Below are 23,288 nucleotides of genomic sequence, written 5' to 3'. Positions count from 1 at the left end.
AGCTGGCGCCACACTTCTCCACCAGTATACATGAAGCTGGCGCCACACTTCTCCACCAGTATACATGAAGCTGGCGCCACACTTCTCCACCAGTATACATGAAGCTGGCGCCACACTTCTCCACCAGTATACATGGTGCTGGCACCACACTTCTCCACCAGTATACATGCAGCTGGCGCCACACTTCTCCACCAGTATACATGCAGCTGACGCCGCACTTCTCCACCAGTATACATGGTGCTGGCGCCACACTTCTCCACCAGTATACATGCAGCTGGCACCACACTTCTCCACCAGTATACATGAAGCTGGCGCCACACTTCTCCACCAGTATACATGGTGCTGGCGCCACACTTCTCCACCAGTATACATGAAGCTGGCGCCACACTTCTCCACCAGTATACATGAAGCTGGCGCCACACTTCTCCACCAGTATACATGAAGCTGGCGTCACACTTCTCCACCAGTATACATGAAGCTGGCGCCACACTTCTCCACCTGTATACATGCAGCTGGCGCCACACTTCTCCACCAGTATACATGAAGCTGGCGCCACACTTCTCCACCAGTATACATGGTGCTGGCACCACACTTCTCCACCAGTATACATGCAGCTGGCGCCACACTTCTCCACCAGTATACATGCAGCTGACGCCGCACTTCTCCACCAGTATACATGGTGCTGGCGCCACACTTCTCCACCAGTATACATGCAGCTGGCACCACACTTCTCCACCAGTATACATGAAGCTGGCGCCACACTTCTCCACCAGTATACATGGTGCTGGCGCCACACTTCTCCACCAGTATACATGAAGCTGGCGCCACACTTCTCCACCAGTATACATGAAGCTGGCGCCACACTTCTCCACCAGTATACATGAAGCTGGCGTCACACTTCTCCACCAGTATACATGAAGCTGGCGCCACACTTCTCCACCTGTATACATGCAGCTGGCGCCACACTTCTCCACCAGTATACATGCAGCTGGCGCCACACTTCTCCACCAGTATACATGGTGCTGGCGCCACACTTCTCCACCAGTATACATGAAGCTGGCGCCACACTTCTCCACCAGTATACATGAAGCTGGCGCCACACTTCTCCACCAGTATACATGGTGCTGGCGCCACACTTCTCCACCAGTATACATGAAGCTGGCGCCACACTTCTCCACCAGTATACATGCACCTGGCACCACACTTCTCCACCAGTATACATGGTGCTGGCGCCCTCCACCTTTGTAATGTGCACTTGAGTTTGTTGTAAGTTTTTTCTTCCACCAGCAACTTTTTGTTTTTCTTCTTGAAGTTTGTGCTCTACTTTTACCAAAGCTGCTCGGGAACCTGCGTGTGTTTGCTCAGCGAGATGAAAGCCGTCCTGCGTGTTTGCTTTTGTGGATCGGAGATTTTTGGTGTTTGTTTGTTTAGAAGTATTCCCATCTTTCATATTTCTGTCCTTATAAACAAGATCTGGTTCCAGGCAGCTGCGAGCCGCGTCCCCGCTGATTCCTCCAGTAGACAGAGCATAAATAAATGTATCTTGTTAAACGTCGTCTCGATGTGAAGATAATCCCTGTGCGAAGTAACTGTGTTCAGAGCCGCCATATTGTCCATGATAAAATAATTATCACGCTTCAGCGTCTCGTGTTGGCGCACGGTTGACCTTTATGGTATATTGTTGGCACATGGTTGACCTTTATGGTATATTTTTGGCGCACGGTTGACCTTTATGGTATATTGTTGGCACATGGTTGACCTTTATGGTGTATTGTTGGCGCGCGGTTGACCTTTATGGTATATTGTTGGTGTGCAGTTGACCTTTATAGTATATTGTTGATGCACGGTTGACCTTTATGGTGTATTGTTGGCGCACGGTTGACCTTTTATGGTGTATTGTTGGTGCGCGGTTGACCTTTTATGGTATATTGTTGGCGCACGGTTGAGCTTTATGGTATATTGTTGGCGCACACGATTGACCTTCATGGTGTATTGCTGGCGCACGGTTGACCTTTATGGTATATTGTTGCCGCACCGTTGACCTTTATGGTGTATAGTTGGCTGGTGCACCGTTCACCTTTTATGGTATATTGTTGGCGCATGGTTGACCTTTATGGTATATTGTTGGCGCACCGTTGACCTTTATGGTATATTGTTGGCTGGCGCACAGTTCACCTTTTATGGTATATTGTTGGTGCACGGTTAAGCTTTATGGTATATTGTTGGTGCACGGTTGACCTTTTATGGTATATTGTTGGCGCACGGTTGACCTTTTATGGTATATTGTTGGCGCACGGTTAAGCTTTATGGTATATTGTTGGTGCACGGTTGACCTTCATGGTGTATTGCTGGCGCACGGTTGACCTTTTATGGTATATTGTTGGCGCACACGATTGACCTTTATGGTATATTGTTGGCGCACGGTTAAGCTTTATGGTATATTGTTGGTGCACGGTTGACCTTTATGGTATATTGTTGGCGCACGGTTGACCTTTATGGTATATTGTTGGCGCACGGTTGGCCTTTATGGTGTATTTTGTCCACATTCCTTGGCAGAGCCTTTATGAACTGGAGGACTGTGGGCTTACAGTATCGAGATAAGGGTCAAGCATCTTAAAGGGGTACACTACCTTATAACTGGTGGGACAGGTCACAATGACATCAGTCGGGATCATTCTCTCACTGACGTCCTGCTCAATAGGGGTCTGACCCAGTAAAAAAAACAAAAAACTGCACGTGACATAAGTTTAATTAGCTTTCCGGCGTACCTTGACCTCTTGGTTCGGGGGAATGGTGACCATGTGGCACAGCCCGGTGTGGCAATCCATTGACTGTTGCAGCCTTGGCCTTTACTCATTCACATCGGGGATATTGGGAAATCTGGGGTATACTATAGTGGGGTCCATAAATAATCACCTGACTGATGCATTACGTCTGCCTAAATTACGGGAAATACCGGGGGGGGTCTGACGCCTGTTTGTCAACCATTTTCTGATGCAAGCAGAGGGAGAAGTGGAACAAGCTGCTACATTGTAGAAACCGGACTGTAACCGGGAAATATTGATTGGAGGTTTCCTTGTTTCCTTTCAGTATATTCAAAGTATATAGTTAACCCTGTAAATGTTGAGTGCGCTGCTTAAGAACATTCACTCATGGATCCCTCAACAAAAGGAGCTTGTCAGGTGTTACCCGACACAAAGCGCAGGAAATGTCATCAGAAATCAATCTATTGTTTAGATCAAGTTTTTATGTTAAACTTATTTTTTAAGCATTTTTGGTGATTTCTTTTCTTCTTATACATTTTTTATTTATACTAAACAAGAATCCTATATATAGATCACACAGAATCCACCATTGACAATATGTGATGGACACTATACCCCTCCTCCCCCTCCCTGCACAGTGACCTCTGCACAGGTCACAGAGCATGCCCACTACACTCTCCAATAGAAGTCAATGGGTCAGCTCCAGACCACAGTTTGCTGCATATCTCCGAGTGTTGGGAACAGCAGTTTAGGCCGCCACCGTAATCCTGAACAGAGAACGGAATAGAAAAAAAGAAGATATATCAATATCTGGTCTTAATTAGTAAAAATAATATAGATGATACATTCCCTTTAATGAAGTGTGACCCCCCCCCCCCCCCCCGCTGTTATATTACTGGTGCGGTGACATCACAAGGAGTAGTTCCTGCTGTTACTGGGATGACGTTGGATCGGCTGCATCTCTGGTGAAGTGAACACTTAGGGCCCATTCACACGAACGTGAAAAACGTCCGTGTGCTGCGCAGGGAAATCACGCGCAGCACACGGACCCATTGATTACAATGGGGCAATTCACACATGCAGGAGTTTACACGCAGCGAGAGTGCATGTCCTATATTGAAGTCAATGGGTGCGTGAAAATCCGTGTGCGGTGCGTGATTTGCGCATCAATTCAATTGAAAATATATATTTTTTTAAAAACGTGCTTTGTGAGCGCGTGAATAGCACATGCCCCTCGCAAAGCACCCTGATGCATAACGGACCAGGTTCACGCGTGTGAATCTGATACACTCGTGTGAATGTAGCCTAAATAAAGCAGCAGTGAAGGATCATGGGACTTTTCTAGGTGCGCTTGTTATGGTCGCCTGTAGTCGCGTGCTGCTGTGTCAAAGTGGGTTCTAGGGGCTATTTTTGGGTTATGTTTTGCCCAGTAGGGGTACAATGTAGAATGGGGTGCACCAAGAAAAATCTAAATGGATCCCTTGACCAGCCCATCATGGACGCCCTTGAAACTCTCTCTACTTTTAAGCAGTTCTGATACAGGAGATTGAGGGTTGTACTTAATGGCGTCCTGCGTAGAGCAGTCTGTACTGGACGTCGTGCCTCCTGGACCGCATCGCCGTGATCTAAGGGCTCCGTGATAAGAGACTGGATGAAACAATAGATGGTCAATAAGACTGAAACATAGAAAGACTGAGCGGAAAACTGCAACGTGATGTCACCCCGGGGAGCAGCCATTGTACAACGGACAAGGAACAGAATTGTGTCCCATACAGTGCAGATCAGGGGAGATAAAAACAGACAGACGTCACAAAAACGTGGGGGGTGACGGGAGAGCGACTGCTGCAGGAGATTTATGTCAATGACAGGTGTAAAGCTTCAGATCGAAAGTAGTGAAATAATAAAGAAAAAAAATAGATCGTAAGCTCTTCAGCTCATCAACATCCTCCCTGTGTACAGTATAAAGGATCTGCAGTCCTATGCAACACCACAGATAACACAGTGATAACTCTCTGAGTACAGATAATGCAGTAGTGTTACCTGCAGTCCTATGTAACACCACAGATAACACAGTGATAACTCTGATTACAGATAATGTAGTAGCTGTTGCCTGCAGTCCTATGTAACACCACAGATAACACAGTGATAACTCTCTGAGTACAGATAATGTAGTAGATGTTACCTGCAGTCCTATGTAACACTACAGATAACACAGTGATAACTCTCTGATTACAGATAATGTAGTAGATGTTACCTGCAGTCCTATGTAACACCACAGATAACACAGTGATACCTCTCTGACTACCCATAATGTAGTAGATGTTACCTGCAGTCCTATGTAACACCACAGATAACACAGTGATAACTCTCTGATTACAGATAATGTAGTAGATGTTACCTGCAGTCCTATGTAACACCACAGATAACACAGTGATAACTCTCTCTGATTACAGATAATGTAGTAGATGTTACCTGCAGTCCTATGTAACACCACAGATAAAACAGTGATAACGCTCTGATTACAGATAATGTAGTAGATGTTACCTGCAGTCCTATGTAACACCACTGATAACTCTCTGAGTACAGATAATGTAGTAGTGTTACCTGCAGTCCTATGTAACACCACATATAACAGTGATAACTCTCTGAGTAGATAATGTAGTAGATGTTACCTGCAGTCCTATGTAAAACCCACAGAAAACGTAATACAATAAATTGGGTTATATAACCGACTTGGCTCCACTACATCTAGATGTGATGTGTCGCTCTCCTCGGGCCTCGATTATCAGACACAATGTCATTCTCCGCATTTGTACTTGCGATCGTATTATGTTTTGTCACAAGACAAACATGGAGGCCATTACACTCGTAATCCGGTCGGCCACAATTCTCCGCCAGTAAAGAGATTAGGTCTGCTAGATGACAAGACTGTAATTAAATAACAATAAAAGAGACGATACCCGGAGATATTGCGGAGCGAGGTTACGGCGTCACGGCCGGCCTAAGGTAAACTAACCTCTGAAAACCGAAGAGATGGAAACTGGTGAAGGTTTCAATTATCTCTGATGTGTACGAGGAATGGAGAACGCACAGAGCAGAATGCGCTCACCGGGGCGGGGAAGGTTTATCGTATAGCGGTAATAGCAGAGCCGAGAGCGCGTCCTGATCATTAACCCCTAAAATCCCCAAATAGAAAACCCTAATATATTCCACCAAGTGCATAAATATTCTGTTCAGCCTTTTAATTATCGTCTTCTGGGAAAGCTGGGTGACGAGCAGTATAGCTGCCATTTCAGTTCCCACCCAGCTTTCTGAAGTGACTGAATTCCGTCCAGTTACGTAGTGATACCCCCCCCCCCCCCCTCCAGTTCGGTTGCACAGTTTTACAATACTTATGTAAACCAAAAACAGCAGCACAAATATTTACCCTGTCCTGATGTTTGCTACAATGTATCAGGGCAGATAAAAAGTATTAGTCTGTTTTCCAGGCCGTTTAGTTTACAGAGAATTGTCTAGACTGGATACAATTGTAACAAATCTTCAGCTGTGAGGCAAATTAGATCTGTACATGGTTTAATCCCCTGTATATAAATAAGGATATTTCCATTCACTGACCGTAATCAGAAACTTGATCAATTGAAACACGCCTGTCTATTAGAAAGTTGTTGTATTTTTATATGATGGTAAAGCTAAATTTACATAAAACCAGAAATCCCTATAATTATATGATATTGATGAAGTGTGGCGTACAGTGAGGTCAGGAGGTGACGCGTCAGCAGAGCTGAATCTTAAAAAATCCCCCTGTATATCTTTACGTCACAATGTAGCAGTGCGTCATCTGTGCGGTGACATGACTTCTTCTCCTTCATCGCTCCCTCCTGGTCAGACCATCACTGGAGGACCGCTCAACAAAAGCTTTAGCCGACACAATGACACAGAGCACGGCTTAATGAAGTGTGACGCCCCCAGCTGTCATGTTACCAGTACGGTGACATCACAAGAAATACCGCGGCCATAAATCACCGGCCTCACATCTACTGTCTCTGCTGCAAGTCCAGACTCAATAAGAGCACCAAAGGGAATTCCAGCAGCTTCTAATGTCTTATTACTTCACAGATTAAGATAATTCTCTAGATACAATATCCATAAAAAATACAACACCCCCAACTCACATGGTACAAATGTTCTTAAAATAGGTTGTACTAAATCCTTTTATCTAATTCTAAATGTTCTTCCCATAATGCCTCACGACACCGCAAATTTAATGTATCCCTAACCTGGGAGGAGCTTTTTCCTTTGCTCAAAGACGCCCCTTACTAAATAATGTAATATTGGAATACTGCCCCCTATGTAGAAAAATATAACTTTTAGAATACTGCCCCCTATATACAAGAATATAACTACTATAATACCGCCCCTATATACAAGAATATAACTACTATAATACTGCTCCCTATATACAAGAATATAACTACTATAATACTGCCTCCTATATACAAGAATATAACTACTATAATACCGCCCCTATATACAGGAATATAATTACTATAATACTGCTCCCTATATACAAGAATATAACTACTATAATACTGCTCCCTATATACAAGAATATAACTACTATAATACTGCCTCCTATATACAAGAATATAACTACTATAATACCGCCCCTATATACAGGAATATAATTACTATAATACTGCGCCCTGTATACAAGAATATAACTACTATAATACTGCTCCCTATATACAAGAATATAACTACTATAATACTGCCCCCTATATACAAGAATATAACTACTATAATACTGCCCCCTATATACAAGAATATAACTACTATAATACTACCTCCTATATACAAGAATATAACTACTATAATACTGCTCCTTATATACAGGAATATAACTACTATAATACTGCTCCTATATACAAGAATATAACTACTATAATACTGCCCCCTATATACAAGAATATAACTACTATAATACTGCTCCTATATACAAGAATATAACTACTATAATACTGCCCCCTATATACAAGAATATAACTACTATAATACTACCTCCTATATACAAGAATATAACTACTATAATACTGCTCCTTATATACAGGAATATAACTACTATAATACTGCTCCTATATACAAGAATATAACTACTATAATACTGCCCCCTATATACAAGAATATAATGACTATAATACTGCTTATATACAGGAATATAACTACTATAATACTGCCCCCTATATACAAGAATATACTACTATAATACTGCCCCTATATACAAGAATATAACTACTATAATACTGCCCCCTATATACAAGAATATAACTACTATAATACTGCTCCTATATACAAGAATATAACTACTATAATACTGCCCCTATATACAAGAATATAACTACTATAATACTGCCCCCTATATACAAGAATATAACTACTATAATACTGCTCCTATATACAAGAATATAACTACTATAATACTGCACCCTATATACAAGAATATAACTATTATAATACTGCTCCTATATACAAGAATATAACTACTATAATACTGCCCCCTATATACAAGAATATACTACTATAATACTGCCCCTATATACAATAATATACTACTATAATACTGCCCCTATATACAAGAATATAACTACTATAATACTGCCCCCTATATACAAGAATATAACTACTATAATACTGCCCCTATATACAAGAATATAACTACTATAATACTGCCCCTATATACAAGAATATAACTACTATAATACTGCCCCTATATACAAGAATATAACTACTATAATACTGCCCCTATATACAAGAATACAACTACTATAATACTGCCCCTATATACAAGAATATAACTACTATAATACTGCCCCCTATATACAAGAATATAACTACTATAATACTGCTCCTATATACAAGAATATAACTACTATAATACTGCTCCTATATACAAGAATAAAACTACTATAATACTGCTCCTATATACAAGAATATAACTACTATAATACTGCCCCTATATACAAGAATATAACTACTATAATACTGCCCCTATATACAAGAATATAACTACTATAATACTGCTCCTATATACAAGAATATAACTACTATAATACTGCCACTATATACAAGAATACAACTACTATAATACTGCCCCTATATACAAGAATATAACTACTATAATACTGCCCCTATATACAAGAATATAACTACTATAATACTGCCCCTATATACAAGAATATAACTACTATAATACTGCTCCTTATATTCCTGTATATAGGGGCAGTATTATAGTAGTTATATTCCTGTATCTAAGGAGCAGTATTATAGTAGTTATATTCTTGTATACAGGAGGCAGTATTATAGTAGTTATATTCTTGTATATAGGGGCAGTATTATAGTAGTTATATTCCTGTATATAGGGGCAGTATTATAGTAGTTATATTCCGGTATATAACTACTATAATACTGCTCCTATATCCAAGAATATAACTACTATAATACTGCCCCCTATATACAAGAATATAACCACTATAATACTGCTCCTTATATACAGGAATATAACTACTATAATACTGCCCCTATATACAAGAATATAACTACTATAATATTTCCCCCTATATACAAGAATATAACTACTATAATACTGCCTGCTATATACAAGAATATAACTACTATAATACTGCCCCCTATATACAAGAATATAACTACTATAATACTGCTCTTATATACAAGAATATAACTACTATAATACTGCTCCTATATACAAGAATATAACTACTATAATACTGCCTCCTATATACAAGAATATAACTACTATAATACTGCTCCTATATACAAGAATATAACTACTATAATACTGCCCCTATATACAAGAATATAACTACTATTATACTTCCCCTATATACAAGAATATAACTACTATAATACTGCCTCCTATATACAAGAATATAACTACTATAATACTGCTCCTATATACAAGAATATAACTACTATAATACTGCCCCTATATACAAGAATATAACTACTATAATACTGCCCCTATATACAAGAATATAACTACTATAATACTGCCTCTATATACAAGAATATAACTACTATAATACTGCTCCCTATATACAAGAATATAACTACTGTAATACTGCCCCCTATATACAAGAATATAACTACTGTAATACTGCCCCTATATACAAGAATATAACTACTATAATACTGCCCCTATATACAAGAATATAACTACTATAATACTGCCTCCTATATACAAGAATATAACTACTATAATACTGCCCCCTATATACAAGAATATAACTACTATAATACTGCCTATATATACCAGAATATAACTACTATAATACTGCCCATATATACAAGAATATAACTACTATAATACTGCCCCTATATATAAGAATATAACTACTATAATTCTGCCCCTATATACAAGAATATAACTACTATAATACTGCTCCTATATACAAGAATATAACTACTATAATACTGCTCCTATATACAAGAATATAACTACTATAATACTGCCCCTATATACAAGAATATAACTACTATAATACTGCCCCTATATACAAGAATATAACTACTATAATACTGCTCCCTATATACTAGAATATAACTACTATAATACTGCTCCCTTTGTACAAGAATATAACTACTATAATACTGCCCCTATGTACAAGAATATAACTACTATAATACTGCCCCCTATATACAAGAATATAACTACTATAATACTGCCCCTATATACAAGAATATAACTACTATAATACTGCCCCCTATATACAAGAATATAACTACTATAATACTGTCCCCTATATACAAGAATATAACTACTATAATACTGCCCCTATATACAAGAATATAACTACTATAATACTGCTCATATATACAAGAATATAACTACTATAACACTGCTCCTATATACAAGAATATAACTACTATAATACTGCCCCCTATATACAAGAATATATCTACTATAATACTGCCCCCTATATACAAGAATATAACTACTATAATACTGCCCCCTATATACAAGAATATAACTCCTATAATACTGTCCCCTATATACAAGAATATAACTACTATAATACTGCCCCCTATATACAAGAATATAACTACTATAATACTGCCCCCTATGTCCTGGGTAGTGTAATTCTGTCTTTTGGTTATGTGTAGACCAGTAGCTGACATTTACCTCCCTCCTTGATAAAATTCCTTCCATTTCTTTTCTTGTTTGGGGTGAGATTCCAAGTTTACTGATTCCCACGATTTCGTTCCAGCTGGTTAGATGATAAAATATGTTCCATTATTTCAGCGGAAAGATGAGCAATTAACAAACATTCTCATTTATTTTGCTGAGATGCGTTAATGCAGATAAAACAAATCCCTTTTATCTTGCGCTTTTGTTTCTTATGGAGGGATCCAGTGACTCGGGTTCCAGGACCCCACAGCTCCCGGTGAGCCCGGCCCTCGCCCGTGAGCCCTTAATCCTTTCTCGATTGCAGCCCTTTTGACATCCAAATGCCCCTTTCATCAGCCCTAATCCAGCTGTGTATTTGTATTGAAGGAGACTATGAAACCGCCGGCTCTGGTGTAAACCCACCTCTCCGAAGGAAAACATACAGCGCTTAACCGGCTTCAGGAATGGAATCGAGGGTGAGGACACACAGAAAGCGGAACCCTTTACTATCACTGCTCAATGTATCTCTGTTATGGAAGATGTTCGTGGCCTTCAGACGTGGCAATTATTTTCTTTTATCGTTTAATTTTAGAGCTGGAAGCAACACATTGCATGTGCTGTAAATCATTGGGCCCACTGCCCCATCTGATGATCCCACTGTGGGACCAGGTCCTCAAAGGGATTAGTGTAACCTCACAAGGAAAGAAGTGTAGCAACAATGTACCGAACAACGGGGCGGTAATGGGAATGTAATCCATTAGACACTAGGGAAATCCTGACGCACTGACCCCTGAAGTCCAGGGGTACATTACTTACCCTGTACTGATCCTGAGTTACATCCTGTATTTTACTCCTGAGCTGCACTCACTATTCTGCTGGTGGAGTCACTGTGTACATACATGTGTACATACATTACATTACTTATCCTGTACTGATCCTGAGTTAGATCCTGTATTTTACTCCAGAGCTGCACTCACTATTCTGCTGGTGGAGTCACTGTGTACATACATTACATTACTTATCCTGTACTGATCCTGAGTTATATCCTGTATTATACTTCAGAGCTGCACTCACTATTCTGCTGGTGGAGTCGCTGTGTATATACATTACTTATCCTGTACTGATCCTGAGTTACATCCTGTATTATACTCCAGAGCTGCACTCACTATTCTGCTGGTGGAGTCACTGTGTACATACATTACATTACTTATCCTGTACTGATCCTGAGTTACATCCTGTATTATGCTCCAGAGCTACACTCACTATTCTGCTGGTGGAGTCACTGTGTACATACATTACATTACTTATCCTGTACTGATCCTGAGTTACATCCTGTATTATACTCCAGAGCTGCACTCACTATTCTGCTGGTGGAGTCACTGTGTACATACATTACATTACTTATCCTGTACTGATCCTGAGTTACATCCTGTATTATGCTCCAGAGCTACACTCACTATTCTGCTGGTGGAGTCACTGTGTACATACATTACATTACTTATCCTGTACTGATCCCGAGTTATATCCTGTATTATACTCCAGGGCTGCACTCACTATTCTGCTGGTGGAGTCACTGTGTACATACATTATATTACTTATCCTGTACGGATCCTGAGTTATATCCTGTATTATACTCCAGAGCTGCACTCACTATTCTGCTCGTGGAGTCGCTGTGTACATACATTACTTATCCTGTACTGATCCTGAGTTACATCCTGTATTATACTCCAGAGCTGCACTCACTATTCTGCTGGTGGAGTCACTGTATACATACATTACATTACTTATCCTGTACTGATCCTGAGTTATATCCTGTATTATACACCAGAGCTGCACTCACTATTCTGCTGGTGGAGTCACTGTGTACATACATTACATTACTTATCCTGTACTGATCCTGAGTTACATACTGTATTATGCTCCAGAGCTACACTCACTATTCTGCTGGTGGAGTCACTGTGTACGTACATTACATTACTTATCCTGTACTGATCCTGAGTTATATCCTGTATTATACTCCAGGGCTGCATTCACTATTCTGCTGGTGGAGTCACTGTGTACATACATTATATTACTTATCCTGTACGGATCCTGAGTTATATCCTGTATTATACTCCAGAGCTGCACTCACTATTCTGCTGGTGGAGTCGCTGTGTACATACATTACTTATCCTGTACTGATCCTGAGTTACTTCCTGTATTATACTCCAGAGCTGCACTCACTATTCTGCTGGTGGAGTCACTGTATACATACATTACATTACTTATCCTGTACTGATCCTGAGTTATATCCTGTATTATACACCAGAGCTGCACTCACTATTCTGCTGGTGGAGTCACTGTGTACATACATTACATTACTTATCCTGTACTGATCCTGAGTTACATCCTGTATTATACTCCAGAGCTGCACTCACTATTCTGCTGGTGGAGTCACTGTGTACATACATTACATTACTTATCCTGTACTGATCCTGAGTTACATCCTGTATTATACTCCAGAGCTGCACTCACTATTCTGCTGGTGGAGTCACTGTCTACATACATTACATTACTTATCCTGTACTGATCCTGAGTTACATCCTGTATTATACTCCAGAGCTGCACTCACTATTCTGCTGGTGGAGTCACTGTGCACATACATTACTTATCCTGTACTGATCCTGAGTTACATCCTGTATTATACTCCAGAGCTGCACTCACTATTCTGCTGGTGGAGTCACTGTGCACATACATTACTTATCCTGTACTGATCCTGAGTTACATCCTGTATTATACTTCAGAGCTGTACTAGCAGTTTTGCAGGCTTCATATTTCAAACTCCCAGCATTCCCTGCTTGTTCAGAGTCTGCACAGAGCTTTGTGTATTTGTAGAACTGCTGTAATATGTATACACAATCTTTTACCTCTTTCAGGATATTTTCTGGTGAAGTAGAAATATTAGAAATAATTGGTGGCATTGTGTAAATGTACAGAGGAAGTGACTTGTGGGAAATGTTCTCACACCAGACGTTGGACCATTTATATATTTTGTCTTGTTACATTTTTGCATTACTTTCATAGCGGATTCTCTGATAAAGGCACAATCCAGGCGAAACTGATACGTTTTTATGCCTAGTGCAATGACAGAAAGGGCGGAGCAATTCTTGTCATGCCCCGCCCTTTGTCATTGCACTAGCCATTTCTCAGTGTATTAGTCTTGCCTGGAGTTTTTTAAGTATGTCAGTCATAAGGACACCAAAACGTTGCGATCAGATCTGAATGGTAATTTAATGGAACTGATATCCGCCAGTCCTCTGATCCCAGAGACATTTTGTATTTTTCACGTAACCGCATGTTTTTCATTTGCATTATGTGACTGGGATTTTATGGCCTCTGCAGTAAATTACGTCTCGTCACTTCGTAGACTTCCTGCCGGTCTTATTGAATCGGACCCCACACTCTCCATGCGATGCACTCCGATCTCACGCTATGTATTTACATGTCGTCTACACCCCCATCCACTTTGACCTTGTAATTCTGCTCTCGGTTGGAAATGTAATGCAGAGTGACGAAGATAATATTGTTTACACAGACATTAAGTGGAGTGACATTATAGTCAAGCAAGTGTCACATCACCCTAAGTGAAGGCGGCTTAATTACCATAATCCTGTGAATGCTAAAATCCCGGGGCCTTGACTGGCATAATAATGCGCCATTCTGCAGCAGACATGTAATCACCCATTAAAGCGACATCTTTGTAAACCGGCGTTATCCCTGTGACCCCAAATTATTGAACTGGACACAAGATTCTATATTTTATATTTCCGGCTGCAATTTTTCTTACAGGTTAAGGAATAGACACAATGTGTTGCCCCTTCCACCCCTGTAACATTGTATCCCCCAGTAATAATATAGTATTGTATCCCCCAGTAATAATGTAACATTGTATCCCCCCCCAGTAATAATGTAACATTGTATCCCCCAGTAATAATGTAACATTGTATCCCCCCAGTAATAATGTAACATTGTATCCCCCCCCAGTAATAATGTAACATTGTATCCCCCAGTAATAATGTAACATTGTATCCCCCCAGTAATAATGTAACATTGTATCCCCCAGTAATAAGATAATACTGTGTCCCCCTGTAATAATGTAACATTGTATCCCCCCCAGTAATAATGTAACATTGTATCCCCCCCAGTAATAATGTAACATTGTATCCCCCCCCCCCAGTAATAATGTAACATTGTGTCCCCCTGTAATAATGTAACATTGTATCCCCCCCCAGTAATAATGTAACATTGTATTCCCCCCCCCAGTAATAATGTAACATTGTGTCCCCCTGTAATAATATAACATTGTATCCCCCAGTAATAATGTAACATTGTATCCCCCAGTAATAATATGTAATCATGTTTTCAGTACGGGACAGTAGTTCCACGGAGAGGCAGGGACTCCTAGCGTCGGTGTGACTATTATATCCTCCAGAGACATTACATCATATGTGACTGATATCAGCCGCTCCTCTTATAACACTCCAGCACTATTATATCCTCCAGACATTACATCATATGTGTGACTGATATCAGCCGCTCCTCTTATATCACTCCAGTACTATTATATCCTCCAGAGACATTACATCATATGTGTGACTGATATCAGCCGCTCCTCTTATATCACTCCAGTACTATTATATCCTCCAGAGACATTACATCATATGTGACTGATATCAGCCGCTCCTCTTATATCACTCCAGTACTATTATATCCCCCAGAGACATTACATCATATGTGACTGATATCAGCCGCTCCTCTTATAACACTCCAGCACTATTATATCCTCCAGACATTACATCATATGTGTGACTGATATCAGCCGCTCCTCTTATATCACTCCAGTACTATTATATCCTCCAGAGACATTACATCATATGTGTGACTGATATCAGCCGCTCCTCTTATATCACTCCAGCACTATTATATCCTCCAGATACATTACATCATATGTGACTGATATCAGCCGCTCCTCTTATAACACTCCAGCACTATTATATCCTCCAGACATTACATCATATGTGTGACTGATATCAGCCGCTCCTCTTATATCACTCCAGTACTATTATATCCTCCAGAGACATTACATCATATGTGTGACTGATATCAGCCGCTCCTCTTATATCACTCCAGCACTATTATATCCTCCAGATACATTACATCATATGTGACTGATATCAGCCGCTCCTCTTATATCACTCCAGTACTATTATATCCTCCAGAGACATTACATCATATGTGACTGATATCAGCCGCTCCTCTTATATCACTCCAGCACTATTATATCCTCCAGAGACATTACATCATATATGTGTGACTGATATCAGCCGCACCTCTTATATCACTCCAGTACTATTATATCCTCCAGAGACATTACATCATATGTGTGACTGATATCAGCCGCTCCTCTTATATCACTCCAGTACTATTATATCCTCCAGACATTACATCATATGTGTGACTGATATCAGCCGCTCCTCTTATATCACTCCAGCACTATTATATCCTCCAGAGACATTACATCATATGTGTGACTGATATCAGCCGCTCCTCTTATATCACTACAGCACTATTATATCCTCCAGACATTACATCATATGTGTGACTGATATCAGCCGCTCCTCTTATATCACTCCAGTACTATTATATCCTCCAGACATTACATCATATGTGTGACTGATATCAGCCGCTCCTCTTATATCACTCCAGTACTATTATATCCTCCAGAGACATTACATCATATGTGTGACTGATATCAGCCGCTCCTCTTATATCACTCCAGTACTATTATATCCTCCAGACATTACATCATATGTGTGACTGATATCAGCCGCTCCTCTTATATCACTCCAGCACTATTATATCCTCCAGAGACATTACATCATATGTGTGACTGATATCAGCCGCTCCTCTTATATCTCTCCAGCACTATTATATCCTCCAGACATTACATCATATGTGTGACTGATATCAGCCGCTCCTCTTATATCACTCCAGCACTATTATATCCTCCAGAGACATTACATCATATGTGTGACTGATATCAGCCGCTCCTCTTATATCACTACAGCACTATTATATCCTCCAGAGACATTACATCATATGTGACTGATATCAGCCGCTCCTCTTATAACACTCCAGTACTATTATATCCTCCAGAGACATTACATCATATGTGTGACTGATATCAGCCGCTCCTCTTATATCACTCCAGTACTATTATATCCTCCAGAGACATTACATCATATGTGTGACTGATATCAGCCGCTCCTCTTATATCACTCCAGTACTATTATATCCCCCAGAGACATTACACCATATGTGTGACTGATATCAGCCGCTCCTCTTATATCACTCCAGCACTATTATATCCTCCAGAGACATTACATCATATATGTGACTGATATCAGCCGCTCCTCTTATATCACTCCAGTACTATTATATCCTCCAGAGACATTACATCATATATGTGACTGATATCAGCCGCTCCTCTTATATCACTCCAGCACTATTATATCCTCCAGAGACATTACATCATATGTGACTGATATCAGCCGCTCCTCTTATAACACTCCAGTACTATTATATCCTCCAGAGACATTACATCATATGTGACTGATATCAGCCGCTCCTCTTATAACACTCCAGTACTATTATATCCCCCAGAGACATTACATCATATGTGTGACTGATATCAGCCGCTCCTCTTATAACACTCCAGTACTATTATATCCTCCAGAGACATTACATCATATGTGTGACTGATATCAGCCGCTCCTCTTATATCACTCCAGTACTATTATATCCTCCAGAGACATTACATCATATGTGTGACTGATATCAGCCGCTCCTCTTATATCACTCCAGTACTATTATATCCCCCAGAGACATTACACCATATGTGTGACTGATATCAGCCGCTCCTCTTATAACACTCCAGCACTATTATATCCTCCAGAGACATTACATCATATGTGACTGATATCAGCCGCTCCTCTTATAACACTCCAGTACTATTATATCCCCCAGAGACATTACATCATATGTGTGACTGATATCAGCCGCTCCTCTTATATCACTCCAGCACTATTATATCCTCCAGAGACATTACATCATATGTGTGACTGATATCAGCCGCTCCTCTTATAACACTCCAGTACTATTATATCCCCCAGAGACATTACATCATATGTGTGACTGATATCAGCCGCTCCTCTTATATCACTCCAGCACTATTATATCCTCCAGAGACATTACATCATATATGTGACTGATATCAGCCGCTCCTCTTATAACACTCCAGCACTATTATATCCTCCAGAGACATTACATCATATGTGACTGATATCAGCCGCTCCTCTTATATCACTCCAGTACTATTATATCCTCCAGAGACATTACATCATATATGTGACTGATATCAGCCGCTCCTCTTATAACACTCCAGCACTATTATATCCTCCAGAGACATTACATCATATGTGTGACTGATATCAGCCGCTCCTCTTATATCACTCCAGTACTATTATGTCCTCCAGACATTACATCATATGTGTGACTGATATCAGCCGCTCCTCTTATATCACTCCAGTACTATTATATCCTCCAGAGACATTACATCATATATGTGACTGATATCAGCCGCTCCTCTTATATCACTCCAGCACTATTATATCCTCCAGAGACATTACATCATATATGTGACTGATATCAGCCACTTTTTTTTTAGACTGCTCCCTCACTGTTATAAGCTCTGATATTATCATTGTTAAATGGGAAGGGGCTGAGAAATGTGTTGGGCGCTGATGAAAATACGTAACCGTTTTAATAAGTTAAAACCATTATTCCCAGGCCCTGAGATGTAATAAGAGCAATGAGGACTCGCTGTCTGTATGAATCTGTGTATGAGCATTTCTCCCTACAGTCATCCTTCCTGATGGTTACTAGTACACAGTCTTTTACCTTTAAGTGTAACTCTCCTCAATACATAATAATTCACACGTGACTGTAGTGAACCCCAGTATCACTCACATGGGTTCAGGAAGTATGACCAGCTGAAAAATACTTACCAAGAAGCTGCTGCACGTCTGTCTGTGTGTCTCTCATTCTCTGTTCCTGCTTCCTCTCCACTTTCCATAGACTTCTGGGCACGTGTCTGTGTTTTTCTCTTCCACCTCATCCTGCTTCCCCCCTCTCTAAAGACCTCTATGGGCAGTGTTAGTGTTTCTTTGGCTTTCTCTTCCTGTGGCCTCCTACTGATCCCCCCCCCTTTCATAGACTTGTATTGTCAGCTTGTCTATGTCTCTTTCTCTTCCTGCTCTCCCTCCCTACTCCATAGACTTGTATAGGCAGGCAGTCAAGAGACACCCCCACTTACTGCAGGCCGTCTCCTATTTCTCTGTTAATAGGGACAGACTTTGCTTGACAACAAGGGGTGGACCGCAGATTACAGGAAGGGAGACACCTAGTGGCAGTAACTTCACACAGAATTTAACTAAATTGTAAGAGTAAGTAAATGACAAAGTTGATCTATATCAGGTATACTGAAAGATGAGCATATATTGTTTAAAAAGTTAGTGTCCGTTTAATTGTATTACGTGAAGACGACTTAATTGTTCATATATTTTGCATTTGGGTGGTGGAGCCTGTGGCTCCCCCTTGTGGGCTATTTTTTATAGAGCGCGTTATATATTTTCAGCTGCACCTATGCCATGGTGTGTAAAGGGCCCAAATACCCGTGTGAGACCTAAGAGGACAGGAGGGCTATAAATGGTGATGATTAAGCCCCGGCACAGATCTTGTATTGGGTCCCAGGAGCTCCCCCCTGCGTCTCGTTACCTATGTGTGTGCTCGGATTGGAAGGAATCTCTTATTCATCTAATGTGTTGGCCTTATGCTTAATATTTTGTGGAAATAAAAAAAAAAGTATAAAATTTTTTAATTTAAAATAATTATTTCTTTTTTTTTAAGTGATTCCTATGATGAGGCGACTGGATATTTTCATTCAGTGTTTTTAAAGTTGCAAAATTCTTGGTCTTCCCTTTATATTCCAATGTAAGTAACAGTATTGTCAATTTACGGACTATCAGGGTTTGGATAAAAGGAATGTTACCCTATAGGATATATCCAGAAACTACTCGAGGTCCAGAAAATGGCCAAACGAAAGCAAAAAATCCTCCGCTCACACGGATTAATATGTGTTATATATTTATTAAAATAAGTATTAGGGGGGGGGGGGGCGGAGAACCTATTTTTTGATTTTGTATAGGACGTAGATTGACATGATATAATTTATTATAGAAATAGATAATTCATGCGCTGCCCCGCCCAAAAAACGATACATTTATAATGAATATAAAACATATATTCAAAAACAACAAAAAAAAATGAATGATACAAAATAGTAGCCAAAATAATAAAAATTAATTAAATATATCGAAAAAATAATATAATAAAATAAGACATTACCCTCCCCCTTCCAAAAAAAAATTAAATAAATTGTGAATAATTCATTAGAAAATCATAAAAATATATAATAAAATAATAAAAATGCCCAAAAAATAAACGATACATGCCCTCCCCGCCGAAATATATATCATTCTAATGAATGATCAAATATATATAGGAATTATGAAGTATAATATAAAGTAATAAACAATAATAGAATGATTGATCGCTCCATGGCCTTGTGTGGCCAAAATACTGAAAAAATAGAAAATAAAAAAAAAATAGAAAATAATAAAAATCAAGTCTTTTTTTTTAATTCTCATGCATTAGACTTCAGGAACTTGTGGCTGATCCGGTTAATGAAGAGGTTAATATTGTGTGATCGTTCTGAAGGCTCAATCTCCTTCATAAGTCACCGTGGGCGCTAGGAGATCCGGTTTCCGTGGCGTCATCTCATAAATCACTCGTCGTTATGACCCATTATTATGATTCTGACGGCCTCACGTCGCCCTTTTTACTCCATTTGAATATTTTTTTTTTGTGTCCTTTCAATTTACTTGACAACATAAAGATTTATAAAGAAACAAAATGTCTGTTTTGTTTCGCACCTTATTATTTATTCAACTGTTTGTCCTGACAAAGCGCTCCTGACATTTGGCGGTCGCGGCGTTTCTGCATTATTGAGCAGTTTTCCCTGCGCCGCTCACAAACGTGTTTTTTAAACATGGATGCAGCGCAACCAGCGAAAAACACCAGAGGAAGAGATAGGAGGGAGGACGCCGGTTGCCATGGTGACCTAAACTGATCAATTTCCTGTCACCGTTATAAAAGAGTCGCTCTCCTGTGGCCGCCGATACTAATTACTAATGCAGGCCTCTCGCTAACATGTTCGGTTTACAGATTAAAGCCGTTCATGCTTAATTTATCATTTATAACGTCCTCCCACAATCGCAACGCCGGACGGGATGAATAATAACCGCGCTTGTTTATACAATTTCCAACTTAACTTCACTAATTAGTTTTGCAGTCGCTGCATTTACAGTACGAGGTCGTTTATGTAAAACTAGCGCAACCGTCAATATCCGCAGTGTTTTTAAGTTTCGGACAATCTCATTGCAGATTTCACGTGTGTCGTTGCTTTGGACGAGAATGCAAACGCGCGATTGGTTGCAGTCGGCAGCGCAAATTGTACATCCGTTTTAATAATATCTCAGTTGTTTACAAACCGTTGTAGCCGTAGAAAACGGTGCGAGCACATCCGGAGCTTCCTGCTTCATGAATAGAATACCAGTACAGTACAGACTGACACTTACACCAGCAGAGAGGAAGTATGCTTGACCTCGTGCTTGATTAATGTCGGGTCGGAGCTCTGCTGTGGTGCATTGTGGGAGATGTAGAGATTGCACCAGGCACTAAACATTACTAGGACACAAGATTTTTCACAAGGCAGCATAGCAGACTGCAGAGCATCATGGGACCGCAGCTCCGCAAGGGTTGTGCCTGTCAGCGCATTGCTGACGCCTTCCTAATGGCGGACTTGCAAAATGCAGCTCTGGGTGTGACTAGAGTATAAGACAATGAAGTAAAGTTTGCAAAACATTCCAGGACTATATAATGATGATTGTAGGTGTGAACTGGTGCTCAGAGGTGGGGCTGCAGTAAAACTTGGATCGAGTGGGGGGATCCATGCAGGATGCGGAGCGGTTGATGGTGTACTTGTATATTATAGGATGACGTCTCATCAGCCGCTCCACCATCACAGAATAACGTCGTCTTGTGTTAATCAGCGCAGGAAAAGTCAGAAGAATCCCCCCGAGAGCTGAAGTGAGCAGCGAGCGCTCCCAACTGCTTCCTTACCCTACAGCTGCATCCCGCGGGCTCGGGGCTGCGTGCCCATCTAACAGCCTGTGCTCGCAGGTGCTGCTGCGTCTCAAGCGCCGGCTCGGTGACTTTCTAGCAGGAATTTTACATTATATCAGTGTCAGGGTTAAAGCTTCAGCACCTTTAAATCAAAGGGAAACGCGGTAAGGAGCACAAAGAGATGTGAGTCAGATGATGTACTGAATGCATGAGAACCGGAGCCGCGGGGCTGATGGGGGATTTCATATCATATAAAGAGAAAAGGTGTGCCTGGTTCTGACACCTGCCCACCGGCACATTCCCATGGCTTGTCACCCAGCTTTCCACAGATCCTGTATCCCCGCTACTTTCTCTCACTTCCCTGTCAGTCTTCACGGCAGTTTCACAATTCTATAAATGAACCAGGAAGCTCAGGATGAACCGCAATCCAGGTAGGGCAGTGAAATGACACAAAGGGACAACTGAAGCGTTAGCTTGTTATTTCTGATAATCTAGAAGGTCTTGAATACGTAGACAGATGTTTGTGGAATACGTCGTCGTAGGTGCCCCTTAAAGGGATATTTTCTGGTTTATAAAAATTTCAATTTACTTTAAGGCCATGTTCAGACGTGGCGGAGATTTTCCGCTGCAAATTTTGGGGCAATTACGCAATGAATTTGCGCCAACATTTGTAATTTGACAGGTAATTCAGACGTTGCAGATATCACAGCGGACTCGTCACAGATTTCAGTTTTTGCATTGCAGAGGCCGAAATCCGCAGTGAAATTCCGCTTCTTCTCCGCAACAGACAGTGCATGCTGGGAGGGAAAATTCTGCACCGCAGCGGATTTTTCTGCAACGTCTGAACTAACTTGTCTAAAAATGTATTGAAACAAATGTAAAAAACGCCTGCAGGAGAATTCCACAGCACCTCTGCCACGTGTGACCGTGCCCTTAGGTGATAAAAAGCTGGTCTGGTCATGTGATGCACACAGAGGTGCATGGCTCGTTACAATACA

The 23,288-nt window shown here is 40.5% G+C and overlaps 1 long non-coding RNA gene across 1 annotated transcript; it reads left to right on the top strand.

The window, feature by feature from the left end:
- Positions 1-6,648: 6,648 nt before the first annotated feature.
- On the top strand, positions 6,649-22,409 carry LOC142658909 (uncharacterized). Its single transcript, XR_012850224.1, has 4 exons — positions 6,649-6,748; positions 11,335-11,423; positions 19,954-20,037; positions 22,160-22,409. It is a non-coding gene; the product is annotated as an uncharacterized LOC142658909 (long non-coding RNA).
- Positions 22,410-23,288: the final 879 nt, after the last annotated feature.

This window comes from Rhinoderma darwinii, chromosome 8 (genome assembly GCF_050947455.1).
Source record: "Rhinoderma darwinii isolate aRhiDar2 chromosome 8, aRhiDar2.hap1, whole genome shotgun sequence".
Classification (NCBI taxonomy): domain Eukaryota; kingdom Metazoa; phylum Chordata; class Amphibia; order Anura; family Rhinodermatidae; genus Rhinoderma; species Rhinoderma darwinii.
This window is presented reverse-complemented; position numbering and strand designations above follow the sequence as displayed.